The sequence below is a fragment of the Struthio camelus genome, chromosome 4 (genome assembly GCF_040807025.1).
Source record: "Struthio camelus isolate bStrCam1 chromosome 4, bStrCam1.hap1, whole genome shotgun sequence".
NCBI lineage: Eukaryota > Metazoa > Chordata > Aves > Struthioniformes > Struthionidae > Struthio > Struthio camelus.
Genome location: NC_090945.1, coordinates 11,097,179 through 11,117,432, shown reverse-complemented (window position 1 = coordinate 11,117,432; position 20,254 = coordinate 11,097,179). Strand labels below are relative to the sequence as shown.

Sequence of the window (20,254 nt, the reverse complement as noted above, 5' to 3'; positions counted from 1 at the left end):
TCTTTTATTTATTCCTAGCAGCATTTCACGGAAATGCTGGGTGCAATGTCTGCAGGCTGGTTTGCTGTGCCTGACACAACTGGAATTGCTGCATCAGCTCATGTCAGTGCTCTGTTTGATCTTGATTCAATTAGTTGCCAGTGGCAGCTGATTCAGAGGAAACTTCAGGAAACCCTCAAAGGGCTATTTTTAGAATCAATAACTGTCCCGGCAGTAGCACTGCTTCCTGACTACGCATTAGCCCTTGCTTTGTGCTCTGATGCACTGCTGCTCCATCAAGTATTTAACTTGGCCGACCTCGCTCCCCCCAGCCAGACAGCGCTCTGCACGGTCAGTCCCAGGGAAAGACGATTCCACACTGGCAGCCCAAGTTAAAGGGCAGTTTTGTGGTGGAGACATGCTCTTGCTGCCAAACGTCACATCTCTGAAAACATCTCTTCTGTCAGGCCTTCCCACAACAGTGAAATATCATGCACTCGACAGAGAATTTGTACTGGGACAGGCTGCTCACTACATGGCGGACATCTATAATTACATTTCAAAACCTATCAATACAGAGCGCTCAAACAAGAGGAATTACATGGCTATCCCACTCCTTGAAGAAACTCATTGTTAAAGCTGAATCAGCAGAGATTCCTCCTGGAACCCTATCCTCTGCAATTGAAATTAGACACGCTGCAGGCTGTTTAAAAAAAAAAAAATCCATTAAAATGGCCTTACCTGCAATTTGCATGGTGTGGTGACCTCCTGCAGAGGAACGATTCATGGCATCCAGCTCATAGAGAACAGAAGTAACAATCTGAAGCTGAAGTTGCAGTAGCGTTTTTCTCTCCTAACAAGAAATAAGAGAAACTCAGAAGCCCTAAAACAACAGCAAAGTCACCAGGTTTGGGGCCCCTTATCTTCCATATCATACTCAAAGATGCTACGTAGATTTTCAGTAAATGGAAACTAGGGGACAGTGCTGCAAAGGTGAGCCTGCGATCGCTTCCCAAGCTGCCTGTAAGGCTAAGATTCAAGAGGATGGATACAAATGAACAAGCAGATGTTGCATTTATTACCTCTGAAATCTTTCAGAAGTTAAAGCTGAACTACTCTGGGGACAGGTCACAGTTTTACTAGATTTATAAGAAACAAAATTTGAGAAGGTAAATACACAGACTCCAGCATTTATGATTTTTAAGAAGTCTTAATTTGAAAGTGAGCTTCATGATTTTGAGGGCAGGTGGATGACATCATTTTTAAAGAGTGCTATTGGCAAAATAGTACTTCACATGGTCTCACAGACCCAGTCACGTGGTTAGACCTTTTCAAACCCTTGTCTTCTCCCGTTACCCGATTCTTTCCGTTTCCTCTCACGACACCAAATTGCTTTCTCTTCTTTCTTTTATGCAAGAACAGAAAGCCAAGAAACCTCAGGTCCTTCATCCTGCTAGTTTCAGCCCCACAAGCAGCAGCAGCTGCTTATGTACGCTCTGGTATTATATGCCCTATGCTGCCCCTAGGGATTAATCCTCTGGTAAGGCAAGCCGAGGAAATAGATGGCTGTGGCTGGTCTTTCCCAAAGGTTCATACTGGATGTCTGTACCCAAATATGGGCCCTGAGTTTGTCTTTTCAATGCTGCCTTGGCCGCACTGCTATCTTCTGGGCTACTGTGGATTTGAACTGGTGCAAGGCAGAGGAGACACTCGAGCGCTTGCCATTTTTTTCCTTTCAGATAAGCAGATCATTTCCTTGGATCCACTATTGTCTGATGCATAAACAGGCTTTCTGAGTGAGGAATGCGTCGAAAAATTAAGGCAAAGACCTAAGAAGAGAGAGGCTGCCAACCATACCTTCGAGCTCGGCCGGCACGAGAGAAGTGGCGCCGCGTCTCCCTGCCGCTCCGGGCGGAAGCCGCGGGGCCAGCCAGGAACCCGAGGTCACAAAGGCGCTGTGAGGGCAGCGCGGAGCCCAGCCGGGGCAGCGCGCGGGGCAGGCCACGCTGTACCACGCTGCACTGTGCGCCCTCTGCTCCCGCTGCCGGCAGGAGCAAAGTGTCCAGCACCCCGGCGGACAAGTCGGCGAGGCTGGCCTGGTGCCCCGTCTCCAGCGGAAGCGGTGGGAGCTCAGCCCTGCTGAACATCAGGACCAAGGTCCGTGGCGAATGGTGTGCTGACGAGGTGCTCTGTATAGCACAGCTCTGTAGGAAAGAGCCTCCCAACCCCTTGCCCACAAGCTGATAAAAAGCCATTTAAGAAACCCTTAACAATCAGGACCAGAAACGCAGCTTATTCTTCCAAAGGCTGCAGTACTGGCGCAATTAAATGGAAACAACAATAACAACAACAAATAAACAAACACAAACAAACAAGGAAAAAAAGTGCAAGAAAATTAAATGAAGTAATGCGATTTGCACATCTTACAGGGCACAGTGCACTGATGGAAAGGCAAGGAGACTGGGTTTTCCCCGTCTAGAAGGGTGGCGCACAGGCCAACTGCCAGACTGGTTCCTTTGCAACAAGAATTTCATGTATAAATCATTTTTAACGGAATAAGAAAAACAAAATAACACTGAAACTCTGTAGCCAGCCAACAAGCACCACAGCAGCCCGACTGTTTCAAAGTGTAGACAGGCAGGTCTGTATGATTCACAGATGCCCTTTAGCTCTCCCTAAACTACAGCATCTTCTCGAAAGATTTAATATTAGAAAAAAGCTCCTGCAAACCTGCCTGCTGATGATACTAGCTTGACCACAGAACAGAGAGAACGCCGCTTCACAAAACCCAACGAAGTGACCTCAGCAGGTTGTGAATGGAATATTCAGTGGTCTTGGTGAAATATATACCGTTCATCCAAACAATTCAAACTAATACGTCACTGATTAGGTAGAAATCCTCAATTCAGAGAACTCACAACTTGCTGAACAAATCAAGATTATTGCTCAGCTCTACAGTGACAAACACTTTTCAGGCGTTTCTGTGTCAGCTGTTTTGTGCGGTTCAACTGCCCAAATTACCTGCCAGCTGCACAATCTTTTTCACATCCAAAATTTGCACTGCAACTTTGTCTCCAGAAAGTTCATAGGGAAAAAGGGAATCCTGTATCAACTTCCTCTTTAGGGTGGCTTTCAATTATATGAGAGTAACAGCACCTGAAGTTTGATCTCATCTAACGCAGCTTTGCTGGAAGAATTCTTGGTGTGCTAGGTGATGAACCGGTCTCCAGAGGAACGCTGGTTTAATGCTCTGGAACCCAGCAAAAGTGGAGCACTTGGATGTAATAACAATGGCTTACTTTAAATAAATTGATAGAATACTCTATGTCTTTCTTTTCATGAACTGTACACATAATAAACAGAACAGTCTGGCTTCCAGCCTTTTCCACGGGAGATTTGTATAAGATGCCTGGCACGTGCGGTGTGCTCAGCTGCATTATTTTCAAACTCCTGCTGCACAGAACTTGACGTTCCTGTGTATTTTCTGAAGGAGCAACACGCATTAGATGCTCTAACCAAAACGCAGAGCCCGAATGGCTTCCTTTCTGTGCGCGGTTTCACGTGTAGCTCATTATGGAACCAATGAATCTCCAGTATTCCTGGTCCTACGAGAGACTGTGTTCCAACAAATAGCACTGAATGCAGAAGCAAAACTGCACAATCATTTCCAGCTTGAACAGCCAAGGAGACACCCATGCCCTGGAACGTTTTTGCTGCCTGTAAGATCAGAGACATCATACCTATTGCCTCAGTACTCAATTTATGTACAAGCAGAATTTGAGCACTGTAACCATTTCGAAGGTAGCTACCAAATTAAAGTATATGTTATCTTCTTTCTTTCAGGGCAAATCCTGCTGTTACGCAAAATACCAGTAGAGGGAACTAACGCTTCTGCTATAGAGGCTGTTTTTCCTCTCCTAGTTACATAAATACTTCATCTACACGGTCTTTTGTAAACACCCTTATTTGGAGAGATGCTTCTGCCAGCTGGGTACTCGGTAAGGGAGATCACGTCCACCAAGGAGCGCTCTCCAAGACCAGCACCTTTCCAGGCTGTGGCCCAGGCCTGAAGACACAGACCTTCACAGCTGTGAGGACTGTGCAAAGTTGCTACACAGTCATACAGGTGGGAATTTTATTCACAAGCAGTACAGCAAATTCAATGGCTCAGCATGCTTTAGAGCAACGTGCTGCAACAAGGCTCTCTGGTCACTGATTTTTAATTTGCAAGTGTAGGATTCAGCTGAATCATAGACCAGATGAACGTGACTCAGACCTATCGGGGTACAGAGAGAGTGTCTTGGAAAATAAGCAAGTATAAGACAACAGTATGCCCATGTGCACGCGTGCACACATGTGTGCATGCTTGCATATGTGTATCTTTCTATGAATAGTCTTGTAATTTGTCTTAAACGTACTTTTACATATAAATATATGTTCATACACATATGCATCTAAATTTTAAATATTTATCTATATCCATATCTACCTATCTCCAGCACTGCTTTTGAAATTTTACGTATGACTAATGTTTTCATTTCTTGTTCCTTGGCCAATAGTACACTGAGGTTTCAGACATCACATTTTCCTACCTAAGTAGCGTAAGTGTATATATATATTTATATATGTGTGTGCATGTGTTTGTGTGTGTACAGTGATATCTACCACTTTCATTTACCATTGCTTAATTGCATTTGGTTTCACAACGCTCATTCACCTGGCCCTGTTAGGTTCTGGAATACTCATGGGATCACTTGAGCTGCATTTTTTTGCGGGTCTACAGTGCACTCGCTACATACTACCCAAAGTCTTGGAACAGAGAGCTTCCTTTCTGTGTGTTTACAGTGATTGGAGCGCTGTTAAATCCCAGCAGAGGCTTTGAAGCAAATCAAATAGCTGTAACAATGATGCACTTATTTGTGTCCTGAAAGGTGCAAACCTAGAGACAAGGGGATGTCCCATTTGTTTCCCAGTTTACTGTTGGCATTACCACATCCATTTCACAAAGTTGCAACCCATGTTCCAGCATAAACTTACATGACATTAGATATCTCTCTCCAGGTCCCACTTAGCTGACAAGGCAGTGCTTGGTGCCAGAGTGTTTGCAGTGAGTTCGGAGACCTTGAAACGCAACAGGAAGCCCTTTACAATAGCTATAGCACAAAAATAAGAGCTAAATATGAAAAATGCCTAGCTAACCTATGTACCTGCTAATCCTTCACCTGTGAATCTCTGGCATCAGAAGCCTGAGTCCTGCTACCCATAAGCAAGATTAACACCTCAACACCAGCCACGTGGAATCGGTCAGACTAGCCACAGTCAAATCTCAAGTAAACTCTTCTATGCCATCTGCACATAGAAAGCTAAGGACACCTGTTACAGGAAAAAGATAGGATTTATGTTAGGCGGAAAATGTTACCCTCAGCATTTAAAACAATATTACTTTTATCACATTCTGATGTGAGAACTAGCTCATCCTTTTGAAAGCAGCCGGGGACAATCAGAGCCCCTGAGTGACAGCACAGTGACCAGAGAAATTTTGGCAAAGATTCTCAAGAAGACTTGAGATCAAGAGATTTGCCTGACTCTGGTCGCCAGAGCACGGAGCGTCTGACCACGTGAAACACTGGTCTCATTCTCTCTCTCCCATCATCATGCAGCTGGGGCAGGTGTTAGAAAGCAACCATTCAGGTTGGTGTCCATCAGCAATCTTCCCCCCCCCCCCCCATTTCCATGAGAGCATTGCCTTAGTAACGCAACACAAAGACCTCTTTCAGCAGCTGTCAGCAGCTACTGAGAGACACACAAGGGGACCTATGTATAGGTTGCTTTATGCTTCTCCCCAGTTTACAATCAGATGTGTTCTGGGCAGGGAAATAAGCGCATCCATAGCCAGCACTGCTGTCCGAATGATGTTTCTGGTGCACAGGAAAACACTGTCTGCATGATGATGTGTTAGGGTAGGAATAAGCAGAAAAGTTCAAAAAAATTTAATTGTGAGCAGATGAATCACAGCTGTGCTAGAATGAGGTATCCATTCATTTGTTGTTTAACCACTTAAAAGGTCAAATGTCAATTTAGGAGAGCTTTTATGAACTGTTTGCCTCTTGTGTAGTAATCATCATAGGCAGACCATTGGGTGTCAAGTGCTTTAATGGGCTGGGATTAACGCCGCATTTTGTGTTCTACAGATTTCTCTTCACCTTTGAACTTAGCCAGAGCGCTTACTCTAATGTATTACTTGCACTCAGCTTACGATTCCACTTAACCCGGAATATATTCAAATAAAAAGCTCATTTCTCCTAAATGTGTGCGCTAGCAAAGATTCAGTTTAATAATGTCAAAATATTCACCCCAAATGCAGCTCCAGTTCTTAACAGTATGCATTGTATCACATGTATTATTCTGTAGCATGACTGCTTTTTAATGAGAACTTCTCCTTTAGTCAAAAAGGTTCCAGGTATTCAGGAGGCACTGTATCTTCTAAATAATGAATCCTTTAAAATCATTAAGCTATCAGTATCTCCTGACTCTTTTAAATAAAAATTAGTCGAAAACTTTAATTTACCCTAGCTACAGTTTCCACATGAAAACGGACAGCAGACATCTGCAGAAAAAATACATGTGACAAGTGAAAAATAGATCCATTTTATTACTTGGAAAACAATATAAAGAACCGGACTTTTTTTTCATTTACAAACATTTATCCAAATGCTCTAGAGACCAGTGCCAGGAAAGGGAAGGGCAGCAAATGGATTTCAACTTAAGGAGCCTCAGAAAACTCTCTTTTGGTCTCTTTCAGTGAATTTTTCCATTTCTTTCTGTTTTCCACAATCTAAACTAAACATTCTAGATCAAAAGGGCCTGGCTCAAACCCATTGGACTTAGGAGAAAGGATTTTCATTGATTCTCCTAGCCTTTAATCAGGCCCCAAAGTCACTCTTCCTTTTACGTATATGGAAAATAAGAGCAAAATTGAAGCAGGGATTAGAAAGTTTGTTCATTCTTCACTTGATGGCTTCTTCACAGTCAAGTAATTAAAAACAAAAGTTAAGCAAATTTCAGGCTGAATCAGTTTTCCTAGCTAACAGGAATTCATTTTGTAGGTGGGTGCTGTGAAAAAGGAGATGCTTCAGCTTTTGCCACATCTACAGAAGTGAACTGCATCAGGTGCAGACTATGGAACACAGTTTACTTAGGAAGAGGACAGTCAAGTCTGTCTTACAGTCCATCAGCTATCACGTGTAAGTGCTCTGTGCCTACATTCAGAGCAGCACAGTATGGTTCTTCATGTTCCAAACACATCATAAAAGAGAGTCCAAGTTGCCTAAGATGTACATAAAGTCCATCAAAAATAGAATTGGAAAAAGGGAGGGAGATGAGCTTTTCCCTTGCTTGGGCAGAAAAGCAGCAATACCACTGCAAAAAGGTGGCCAATGACGTAGCTTCCTGCGCGCAATACCTGGTGGCTCCTAAAAAGTCAGACTAATGGAAGGGGCAATTTTGGCCTGCAAGTGCCAGGAAGTGAGCTAAAAGTGCAGAAATGGGCTTTAACATATGTAAGCTACCCCAGCAAATCATAGGAAACAGCAAGACGCTTAAAAAAAAAAGTTAATGTAGATGAGACGTATATAAAAAGTAGAATTAAAAAAAAAAAATTCAGTTTAGCACCATCTGACTGACCTGCATGATTTTTTTCCCCTTAAAGCTTTTCTCAGAAAGCCTCATTTGTAATTATTTGAATTTTCTTATACGTTCATTGACGTGACTAGACTTCCACTGACGTAAGTGCAGCACAGAGACCTCGGCATGATGAAACCTACCTCTTTCCTAATCATCAGGCTGAATCCTGTCCTCAAAAAGTATGTAGGTGCCTAATTTCAAAGTGACTGGGAGACAGCAGTTGAGCTTAAGAACATGGACTGAGGATCGCTAGGCCTCAATTCCCCCGTATTACAAAAGAAGGATCGCGGGAGGGGCCATGGCAGGATCACATAAGCCACTGGAGCCAGTGCATCACAATCACTGCCAAACAAGCAGCTGTGTTCAGGGCATATCTAAATTAACAATGGCCCTAAGGGAAATATAACAGTGTCCAAGATGTTTATTAAGGCAAATCAACGTATCTTCTCTGAGGCCTGAAGTGTGTAAATGAGCTGCAAGTGCAGGTGCTTGAGCACATAAATAATTCAGTTCCCCTAAATCTTGCCTTAGAGCTCCTGGAAAAGGAGTCAAAAAGGTAACAGAGAAGATAAATAAGGAAATTCTTTCTCTCCTCAGAGCTCAAGGAAGCAACAAAACAGGCTCTAGGTACCATTAATGGTTCTGAGTTACACCTTTATGTCTCAGGTTCTGTCTTCTACTAATTTGAGTATGAAGGGATTGGACTTGGACTCACTTTACTAGTTATATGGGTCTGAGCTCCTTCCTGCCAAGAAAACACATACAGATAAGATGAACCGGAACGGTGCATCATCTGGAATCACTGTGAATCCGGAAGATGCTGCAAATTCTACTCATGGGCTGCGAAGACGCCCCACATTTCATGTCTTCATGTCTATTCTTTCTATTGCACTGGAAATGTCACAGGCACGGCCCTGCGGAATTTGCTCTGCTGCCGAGGCATTTTCCCCAAGAACTGGGAAAGCCTGGAACGACTGTCAGTCCAGACATCCTAATGAGTCACATTTTCACGTTGCAGAGAGCCAGAACTGTTGAGAGGGGACTGCTACCACCAAAAGAAGGTATTGTCTGCTTCTTGAAGAAGCACAGTGCCACTCTGACTAGGAGCTAATGCAGTAACGCATTAAATCTCACACAAGGCATCTGACTGAGGTTTTACCTTCAAGAAAGGAGAAGGCAACTAGTCTACCCTGTTTTCAAAATTTTGAAAAAAATAAAATTGCGTACAGCTAGGAATAAATTGCTACTTGTACCACCTAATGCAGTAACGGCATATATTTGTTTAATATTCATGGTCTTACTTATTGTACATGGTTCCCTTTCCCCAGACAACTCAAAAACTTCCCTGCTCATCTGTTTAGACCTGAATTAAGCTCAGAATTCCAAATCCTCACTCTGCCAGGTCAAAAATCCTTCGTGTGACCGCCTTTTGATGTCAAAAATGGCGTTTTATTTATGAGTAGTGATGTGCCTTAATCTTGTTGATTCAAAGAGATTACATCACACTGATCTCTCTGGCCTCTGACACTGACGTCTGTAATCTTGGAACAGTCACTTTGCTAGTGTAAAATGTAGATATTAATAATCAGCTAACACCGTATCTTCAGAACTAATTACTTAATGTTGAAATAAAACACGTTGTAAATGGAAACACAGCAAAACAGAGCTCCTGCAGGGCTTTCCATCAGAAAATCTCAAGAGTGCTAGCAACTAAATCTATTTGTCATCACCAGTTTACAACAGGGAAACTGAAGCACAACATAATTAAATGACTTGCTCTAAGTTAGATTAGCATGCAGGTCTTCTCAAATCCCATTAGAAGCCACATCTAGAAAGCAGAGACAGAGTAGGGGAATAAAACAGAGACATGGATATGATACTGAAAATCATGTAAGTATCTGCACCTACCTTAACTAAAATGCTTGATTCCCCAGTCATGCAAACTCACGCTTATGCTAGAGATAAAAAAGAATGCAGGCACATCTCAGCTGCTCACCTACTCGAAGCTTGGCCCTGCCGAAGGCTGAGCTAGCCCCTGGCACGTATGGAGATCACTTGCGAATGTTCTTTCGCTGGAAATGAGGAGGGGGAACTGATCTTGTCCGTCTAACATTTTGGGGGAATTTCCCTTTATAAGTATTAAATCACTAGCTGTCTCTATGGGGCAGTGTTAAAGGCACATAAAATGACTCTGAGCTGGACAAGAGTCTAGCTCAAAATTCCTACCACAATGACTTAAACGAGCTCTTCCCATCTTCGGCTGTAATTACTGCAAGAGGAAACAGCAAACCCACTTCCCCAAATCACATACTAAAGCACCGACTCCTTATTCTGCAGCTGAGTTTTTAAAAAGCACATTCTTGTCATGAAAATTATTTTTAACCTCTGAGAGCAGCAGCTCCTCAGAAGAATTACAGACCCCCCAACGCTCCTCTCAGGATTAACGACAGCACTGAGTAAGACTCCTGAATGTAAATGCAAATGTAGCTGTATCACTTCCCATAGACTTCAAAATGGAGCTGTCAGGTGAAATGTGTCTATTATTGACAGAAACGACCTAAACCCATTTCTTTTTTTGACTAGGCACTTGTACCTTGTTGTTTAAAAATAATGTAAATCCTTACACTTGAGCCTATTTGTGTGCTTTTATGAACATAAAGGGTTTTTTGCAATGTTAAACTGTAAACTGGAATCTGATGATATCTGAGCATGCTTGGCAAAAGCTTGTAATGAAACTCGCACTGAAAAAGATACCAGTAGAAAAGTTTCTCTGAACACGTGCAACAACTGTTTGTGCAAGAGGTGGTGAAGGAAAGGGTGGAGGAAAGCACTCTTGTGTTTCCTTCTTCTCCTTTTGAGATCTCTCTATCTTGATGAAATAGGTAAGCACACATCAAAATTGTATTTTCAGTAGATAATGCTTTCCTTAAATCAGGCCGCAAACAATGCAAGTTTCCAATTCTGGTAAATCAATGACAAAAACTATTATTGGAAGTAATCGTCTCCTTTCCCTGCAAGAACCCTAACATCATAGTTTGTATTCAGTGTGCTCTGTATGGGCGCTGCAAAGGTTTCAGTACGCTTACTTTTTCTCTCTTTTTTCCTTGTAGCTATAGAAGCTGAAAGGATTTCTGAATTGAAAAGATTAGCCAAAATTGAATTCCAGAATGAGCTTGCACAGCAAATTGCATCCGATCTACAAGGAACAACAATTGGTGCAAGACGACCCCTGCCTCCCTCTGAGCACAAGTTTAACGCAAACCCTTGAAGTCCTCGCTCCAGCCGCACCATAGCCCCTTTCAGCCCTCTCACCCAGGCCAGGCCCCAGCTTGCCTGGTGGCTCCCATACTTCTCACTGTAGCACAGACTTTGCCAAGGTAAGACTCCCATCCAGCATACTCCTGCTCTGCACAGGGACATCTGAACCTAAGACCTCAAGATGCTCAAGTTCTCAGGTGGGCCTAGGACTAAGAACACTGGTAAATCTCATCAAATATAAGTAAGTGGGACAACCGGACAACCTGACACAGCAAGACCGCACAATAATTTTGGCTGAACAAGCCAGGAGACCTTGAGTGATGAGGTATCTATGTGCTTCCCTTGATTACACTTGCTTTCTGTCCCAGTCCCATGGCCCCGGAGTAATGAAGGAAGGTTACTGTATTTCCAGGAACGTCTGATACCATGCCTAGATCCAGAGAAGACAGCAGAAAAATGTTTTCAAAACTGCATTATTCCCGTGTCCTGTAAATCATGAACTCCCTGGTCATAAAACAGGCATCTCAAGAATGTCTCTGTCTCACAAGAGAATTTTAATAAGAAAGAGCAAAAGAAGAAAGGTGGTTCAGGGGGAAAGAAGGTGAAAGTGTGTCCAACTGTGAAGGTAAATACTGCTACGACTATATCCACGAGGCTAGACACACAAAATCCCACTCAAGTAAATGGTTTGTGTGAATTCTGTTCTAAGGTAACGGTCACTTCTAAAGCAACCATGACCATGCCAATGCTACACATCACTAAACAAGCAGTACGCATCCAAAGTCCACAGACCAGAAGGCCCAGGGCAAGTGATCCGGGCTGCTGGAACCACAAAACAGTCGTGATAAGGACCTACCACAGCACATGAAAATTGCTGAGGGCTGACAGTGATACAGGAATTCAAAAGGGAAAAAAATGGGGCTCTGTTGGGAAGAAAAAGTTACGGTGCATGAAAAAGCAGGTTATAGGAAAGCAAAAACTGCCTAGTAATTATTATACCAAGGACAACCTTGGTTCTTTAACTTTTAACCCTGGCTCACATAGCTCCTGCAAAACTCTAACTTTGCTTGCTATTCTATTGCTTTGGGACTTACTGAGAAAAGGTTAGCAAAGCAGGTAGCTGTGCTTCAGGAATCATTTCCACTACGGAACTGGATAACACGATCAAATTGTGCTGATGGGAAGACTGGCAGTACTCTAGATAAACCACCATTAAGTAAACGCCTTCTGATGATTCCACTTACTCCTATCCCTATCGGTAGCATCACTACCATCACTTTTTCCGTAACAGACCTGGGAAAGATGCCTTTGTGCCAGTATACCAACAGCCAGCCTTGGGAGCTACCAGGCATTACAGCATTACAGCTGTCTCAGAGCACTAGGACTGCATTCAGCTTGATAAAAACACTGAGATAAAAGGACATTACCTTACTCTATGGTTTCATTTACTGTAAATTAATTTTTTCCTCAAGGATATATCAAGAATTTTAGGATCAGATATTTTAATTATAAGGGCAGAGGTCGCTGGCCTTTGAGACATTATTATTTATTGTTATTACTGTAAAACTTATTACTGAAAAAGTCTTGTCACATACTAAGTCTCTACTGAACAATGCCAACCTTAAAAACAGCCTTCACCTCTAGGAACTTATAAGCTGTACATAAAATAAGAAGCAACAAAATGACAGCAGACAGACAAAAGAGCACAGGAAACCAGACTGACGGTCCCTATTTCGAACATACTAGCAGCCTGTTTGGCATCAGAGCAGGGTGAACTATAGTGGGACAAACAAGATCACAGGCAGCCAGCTGTCTGCCCTGACTGTTAAGAGTCTGTGGCCAGTTCAAGCGGACTTGAAAAGTCTGTGGCTTCAGATGGTTCCCTGTGGCAGTACCCGAGCACTGTTCTTCTGTCTCTTCTAACTCAGAGAAGGACATGCACACTGCTCACGCTACAGTTGCCACAGTTCTGCTGGACTTCTGACCACTCAAAGCCAGGATATTTTTAAACCCACAACTGTTTGACTAGGTATTACAGACCAGACGCATGAGAAATTTATTTGCTTGACAAGTATCAAAATAGCTGTGGAGAAAGCGATCGCATTCTACAGTGGATGAGTGAGTGCTCTTCTGCTTTATTCTCTGACTCTGTCTGGCTTCCAAGAGACTCCTGCAGGCTTGCTTAGCACATCTAAGCCCCTCCACACACACAGAGAATGCTGTTATATGCAAAATGCTGGAAGGCCTCAGTTGCGATTTCAGCCAGGCTTGGCATGAATGCCTAACACAGAGCTGGAACCAAATTCAGGCTCTGTTACAGAAGCTTCGAGTTCAGCCTGGGTCAAGACTGCAGGGCAAGAACATTAGCTTCAAGTTTCAACTGCTCTTTATTGAAAAAAGTGTTTTCTCCCACTCCACTGCTATCAATTAGAGAGCATTTCAAAGTCCTCAAAGATTCTTTGCAAGCCAATTATTATGCTCTGCAGTTGTTATTAATGATCTGCTCCTTGCAGTGCAAACTACTGCATGCTCAGCTGGAGGCAAAACTGCAGGTATGAGCACAGACAAATATATTACTGGGGAAACGGGAAAGCAGAAAGCCTGAACTCCAAATATACTTTCTATGATTAAGTCTTTAAACTAAGGCTGGTATTAGCCATATCTTCAGACCCAGCTTTTCTGTTTGCAAAATAATCTTCTAGTTTTGGAAAAAGCAGCTGCTGGAACAGCCAAAGGCTGATCTCAGCAGTGTGGGATTCACTTATTATCAAAGGCATGAAGCAATGTTCTAGGAATCGGAACGCGGACTTGTAGCCGAAGGAGATGTGAAAAGAGGAAGAATCGGATGAAGAGGAACGTGAATATCTTCTGCCTTTGGGCATACAACTAATACAGGTATTTGGGACTGCAGCATTAGTCAGACACGCTTAGAAGCACACACAAAAAGTCTGCCAGTTCTCTGTGTTACACTGAGCTTTTAAATGGTCACATTGCAACACGTGTACACAACATGCAGGGATATTCTGGTGAGAAGTGATCCAAGCAAGCCAAAGTTCAGACACACTGACTAATCCAGGTGGGATCTGCGCAGATACTGCACCAGTTCTTGTAACGGACAAGGGCTTTCAACGGGAACAGCAATGCTATCTGAGGAAGATGAAAGAAGCAGTGAATCTCAGATTGACAGTCACCCTGAAGCAGACCAAGCACAGCTGGTCTCCATACACATTTTGCAAAGGAACAAAACTGGCTTTGAAAGTCACTCAAGGGTTTATTTCAAAACACATTGAGAAGTCTACTGTCACATCAAAAAGTGGAAAAATCATAATTAAAAAAAAGAAAGAGGTAACCTTGACATTTTTTAAAGGAAGGTAACACTAAAAGGAGAAAACACTTGGAGATTGTTTTTCTGCTTAGCCTTTAATGGGCTCCCACCACTGGCCTACACAGCGTAGCTGCGATTTCTCTCCCCACCTCCCTCAAGAATCTTAACAATCTTCTCATTCTAACTGCACTGGCAATACCAAATACATTACTGATAATCAGGATGCTGGAGACGTGGGAGGTAACATAACGGACTCATACAGCAAGTGAGTTCCTTTAGGAAGAGAAGGCTGAATAACTGGCCTACTACCTGCCTTACCACAGCACAGTGTTCACCTGAATTTTTATAAAGAACGATAAAATGGCTTAAATTCTGTAGAGGACAGCATAGCAATAGAAAAACGTGGTGTTGAAAACATACTTCCCCACAAGAAATTGTGTATACGAAGCTGTGAGAGGAATTATGAGCACATATTAAAAATGTGTGCTGCAGGATATGCCATGTATTTCTTTATGCCATCTCTCAGTATATCTGTTCTTGAGGACAGTGTTGAGGTATCTACAATCTGGCTTTAAGAGAGCTGAGAAGCCAAGTTAGCCCATGAAAAGCTTCTTATTACTGCATACCAGGCAGATTCTGTGACCCAAGTTAACTTGCTTATAGATAGGACACACTTGGTTTGGGAATCTGGCCATTGTACTGAAGTAGCAGTCCAGGTCCTAACAGAGAAAAAATGCCAGTATGCAGGTCATCACAGTATAGCAAGGAAGTCCAAAACTGCTTCCTGGGTCTTATTGGAAGAAAGTAGCAACTAAATCTGTTCTTATCCCAATGATTTATCCTTCAGATCACATCCTTGTAGCGAGCAAGGTCTTCACGGTGCTTCACCAAAAACAAAACAAAACTACTCCCCTCCTCAACATCTCATTAAGAAACAAAAGATCCCTGCTGGGCCCGCTTGATCAGCGGACACACATCAGAAGAAATAAAGCACAACAGAAGAGGTTCAAATTTGGGCCTGAATGCTAGCCACAGAAGGCATTCTGCAGCTGTTTTACAAAGAAGCACTGTTCCTTACCCCCTCCCCAGACTTCCTCCATGACTCACTCACTCACTGAGGCAAAGGGCTACTGCTTTGCAGGACATAGCTGTTTTTCTCCTCCCAAGGACAGCCAGCTGAAGGCAGCGAGCACTGTTCTGCTCCTGTGAGAAAGACCACTTCCCTGCAAGGGAAATAACCTGTTTCCAAAACTCAGCCCTACCACCTTCCTCGCACCAGCCAGTTTTCCAAGCCAGCTGCCCGCCATGCTGCTGTTGCGGACCAGGTGCCAGGCCCTCTTTAAGCTTTGCACCATTTCTGCTCTGGGATGCTTAAAGAGGACTCACACACGCTTCCTGGACTTCATTCATAAATCAAAAGAAAGATACATTTTTTCTGCAGGCCTTAGATTTCAAACCAACTCTGACTTACCTTCAGACAAATACAGACTTAACTTTATTTTTTGGGAGGAATAATGTTTACTAAATTTTTCTTTTTGACCAATTCAGTTTGGAAACATTATGGGGGGAATGCATCGACTTGGTGCTTTAACTTATAAACAAAAAGGTGTCTAAATACAGCAGTGAAGATTTATAGTTCACAGCTGCATATCAGGCATTTCTCTCTTTTTGCTGTTTTATGAACTGCTTTTCTGCTTTCCCTCCCCCTCGCTGCATTCTTCTGCCTTTCCATCAACAGGTATGTACAGACAAAGCATCTTTCCCGAGTCCGCACCAAAACTACGGCCGGATTCAGTCAGACACGCTTGCATCACAGCTAAAACAAAGTAACGCACCGTAGACGCCCCAGAGAACTCACTGTGCCTCTAACGTTCAGAGCCACTGTTAAGCTGTTCGCTCAAAAGCTGCTTATATGACAAGCAACATATCCTTGCGTTTAGCCTTCATTAGGCCAAGATAAGCTGTACTAGGAAGCCAGCACAGAACAAATTCTCTACTTCAGCAGTGCTAATAGCAACCAACCATTTGATCTTTGCCCCTCGGTTTGCTCTGACTTGACTATCAGTGGGTGCCATAACAAATTCAGACTTGCATCCGGATGATGACTCACGTTCTTGAATGTTAGGCAAGCACATCCCACTCATCCAACAAAACTTGGTCCTGGGCTCTTAGGTTTCTGCCCCACCCCAGATACTAGAGAAAAGATAACACAGATACTATGTATATTAAAAGCAGGTTTGCTTATGTCAAATAGTACTGAAAAGACACAAACCAAGATGTTGTTAGCATACTCAACGGGCCAAGCTGCTTTGGTTTCCTAATGGAAAAGTATTTCTGAACGTGGAAGAAGTCAGAAGCATCTACAGATGTAGTTTACAAGCTGTAACTCACCTTTTTTCCCCACCCTGCTAAGCTTTGGTTATGATTTTGTTCTGCTTCGTTAACCACGTGCACTATTATCCTGGCCCAACTGTTATGTTGAGGTGCCTATTGGAAAGGGGTTTGCAAGGTGGATATTAGGCTGGCTTACGCCACACGTTAAGAGTCACTACAAAAAAGCTTCACTATGATTCAGTTCTCCCTACAGAAAGATTTCTTCCACTTCTGCTTTCATTGTCTTCCTGGGTTCCACCTCACCATATAGAGAGCCGACTTCTTGCAGCTGCAGATTTATATGAACACACAAGGAAAACGGGCCTATCTTTGAGCGTGCACCATCAGAGGATGGCATACAAGCGCTTTAAGGGAAACAGCAGCCTACACCACAGTTACAAGCCTGCTTCCATTTACTTAAGGCTGATTATGAAAGCTTTACCTACCATCTTTCAGGATCCTCCTGCAAAACACTGGATACTTGATAAAGGAAAGCATTCCCTACACAAAGCAAACTTTTCAATCACTCTTAAGTACTTATTTTCCCCAGCTAGCCATTAAGCTAGTTTTAAAAGGAAGTAAGTTGTACAGGAACAGGCTGCTTAGAAGCGTTCCAGTAACAACAGTAATTAGCCTCCAAAGGTCTCCAAGGAGCAACTGATATTATTTCTTCATAGACTGCTGCCCTGCTCTTGCACAGGCAAAGAACGTTAAGAAAAAACACAGTATAGAGAAACTAATGGTACAGGGCTGGAGCAAAGCATATATGCTTCTGTCAGCTAATTCCGATTGGAAGAAAAAAGGACCCTTTCTCTCCCGGTTAACACAAGGACAGTTCTTAAATTAGAATGATAATGGGGTGTATCAGCTTTTTTCCCTAGTCTGGTCAACTTCCTGCTGAACATCAGATACCTTATGAAAAGGAAAATTCCTTTCAGCTGGAGCATGTCCTGGTTTCTTACTCAGCAAGACATCACAGTTAAAGAAAAAAAGATACTCTTTTTTTCTTTTCTGCTTGAAGATAATATAGTCAAGACACTAACAAACCACAATTCCACTCAAGGAACTGGTTTCTCAATCACTTTCCCTCTCATTTCTTCTGAGGGATATAAAGCTTTTAGGTAGCCTAAACCTATGGAGACACAGATGAATACATATATACATACACACACATATATATATATATATATATATTTTTTTTTTTTTTTTCCTTCTGTCTTGTTCTCCACGGAAACTAAGCTTGAGCAATCACGCTGAGTATGAGTATCTCCTTTTAAGAAGTCTGAAACTATTTGGTCCATTTCAGCCAACCTGAACACACGAAGGGTCACAGAGGGCAAGCTCCAAAAAGTCTTATTGGTTTTTGGGGTTTTTTTTGGAAGATCACCAGATTACCAGTTAGGCTGAAGACAGACACGTCCTCTCTGCCCCCAACAAGTAACAGACCAGGAAGCATCCCGTCTTTATTAAATATTAAATTCCTCAAGGTTGAGACACAAACCCTGTGGGAATTCAGGACACTGTTCACAGATATACCACTGCTACCTTGTACTGTGCATGCAAGACTTCTTAGGAACACCTGAATGTTTTCTGTCGGAGCCAAACTGCTTTATCATAAAGTCAGGATAATCAGGAATTTGGCCAAGACAAGAAAACTTGAAGGTAGCAAACATGTATCCTCCCTGCGTGACCTGGTTGCCAGCTGCATATTGGTGGTATTGGAAGGATAATTTCAGATGAAAAGAGCTGAATCAAGCAGATTGAAGCTGGATGTAGATGTGCCACATTTATCCTTGCCACGTTTACCCTTTTGGTTCAGATAAGAATGCTTTGCCCCTCAAGAGCTGCAGCTTCTTAAATAAGAGTTAAAATAGTTAATGAGGGAATGGAGGATAGTTGGGTTTCCCAGCTGACCTCCTGCAGATGGGGGTCAATACTATACATAAACACTAGCAGAGTGAGTAGACGCATCTAAATATTCACCAAGAAGACGCTCACCTTCCTAGGGTAATAATCCGAGAAAATGAAAAGGCTGTTTCGGGGTTTGTTTGTTTTAACTTTTTGGGAGAGGGGATTAGGTCAAGGTCTGCTTTTCTATGCCCACCACTGAAAGGAGAGCAGGTACTATGTAACACAGGACCACCCGTGTTAACTTTCCTCTCAAATAATTATAGCAGGTGAATTTGACCTTGGGGAACCCGAAGAACATCTAACCAACCAGGCCACTACGACACCATAGACCTTCATATTTGTGAGGACAAAAAGCAAATGCTGCAGTCTTATACTGCTGATGTATGCTTCCCACAGGCTCTAATCTGCTGCAAATTGTTTGCACAACACCAAGATGAGCTTCACATTCTGTACTATGCAAAAATCAGTTCCTGTCTCTACATTATTCTTTGTCATGAAACTCTTACGGGAAAAATTCAACTGTCTTTGCCTTAATATCTATTTTTTTAATTTCTAAAGAGCAGATAAATGCAAATGCATTGCATTCACTATTTATGTTAAAGCAGTAGCAGTAGAGTTTCAACTGTGATTACTTACTTTGCCTGTTGACAACTGTAGTCCTGAAAATCTTCTGTCTTTTCTTTCAAGTTCCTTCATACAGGTGTACCATGACATGGCTAGTCAATCTGCCTCTGCTTCTCTATCTATCCAGAATTCCTTTTCCTTCACACTACACTGCTCTGAAAATGGCATAACTTTTCAGCTTTGCTGGCATGCTAGAGGGAATATCAAAACACATTTGCTGTGATTTGTTGCTATAAAGTAAAATAATAAAGACAATCACAATACTAATGCGACAAGTGAAAAAGACTTCTTTTAAAGTCATGCTATTGCTACCTAGACTACCACGAAATGAGGAGAGGGACAGAGTTTCAGTTTTGGGACACCAGATCACTGTAGGCTAATATTTTGAAGAACGAACACCTTGGAGAATCACATAGGTCTGAACTTATTTCACCCTTGAATTGTACAATGCTATGAAATTGCTACTCCTGTACACTTGGCACACTTCGATAGCACAGGTCACATAACAAGGCACAAGCTTCAGCTCTGAAAAGGACATAAAGCCTTCCTGTCAGCTGGAACAGGAACACTACTCAAATCTAGGAATGGTCCTGCGCCGGCTGGTGGCAGTTATTGACTGCCGAAGCTTCCCATGCAGCATAACATGAAGATTTCCTTTCAGAACAGTTTCAACCATTTCCAATATCACCAAAACACTGAGTTAGAATATGATATTCTACCTCCCACCTGAAACCTGGTTGATTTAAGCAGAGTAGATTACGTTGTCGTCAGCTCGTTGCCAGAGCGTTCAAGTACAAACACAGGGGGGAAAAAAAAAAAAAAGTGATACAGGTCTCTGTGCCCCATTATGCCTCAAAACAAGGAGGGAAGGGAAAATATCCTCCTCTTTTCACCACAGTGTGGAAGCTCTCCTGAAAGGAACTCACAGTGCTGCAGCTTTTCTCAAATCAACACAGTAGAACAGAAGGACACTGAAAATTCAAGATGTGCATGCCCTTGTGTTGCAAATTACCTAGGATGCACAGCAACCACAGTGCAGGATGCCATGTAAGGCCAGAGAAGTCACTCACAAGGACACAAAAATACCCAGATCCTCTGATT

The 20,254-nt window shown here is 42.7% G+C and overlaps 1 protein-coding gene across 2 annotated transcripts in view; it reads right to left on the bottom strand.

The window, feature by feature from the left end:
- AFF1 (ALF transcription elongation factor 1) overlaps nucleotides 1-9,825 on the bottom strand; it is a 146,610-nt gene extending 136,785 nt beyond the window's left edge. Inside the window, exons 1-2 of one of the 2 annotated variants that reach the window (XM_068941445.1) lie at nucleotides 9,571-9,825; nucleotides 721-832 (exon numbers count right to left, since the gene is read on the bottom strand). The gene's annotated coding sequence lies outside the window, so the exon portion shown is untranslated. The remainder of the gene's footprint in view (nucleotides 1-720; nucleotides 833-9,570) is intronic. The other variant, XM_009676527.2, reaches the window with a different exon arrangement.
- Between the last annotated feature and the right edge of the window lie 10,429 nt (nucleotides 9,826-20,254).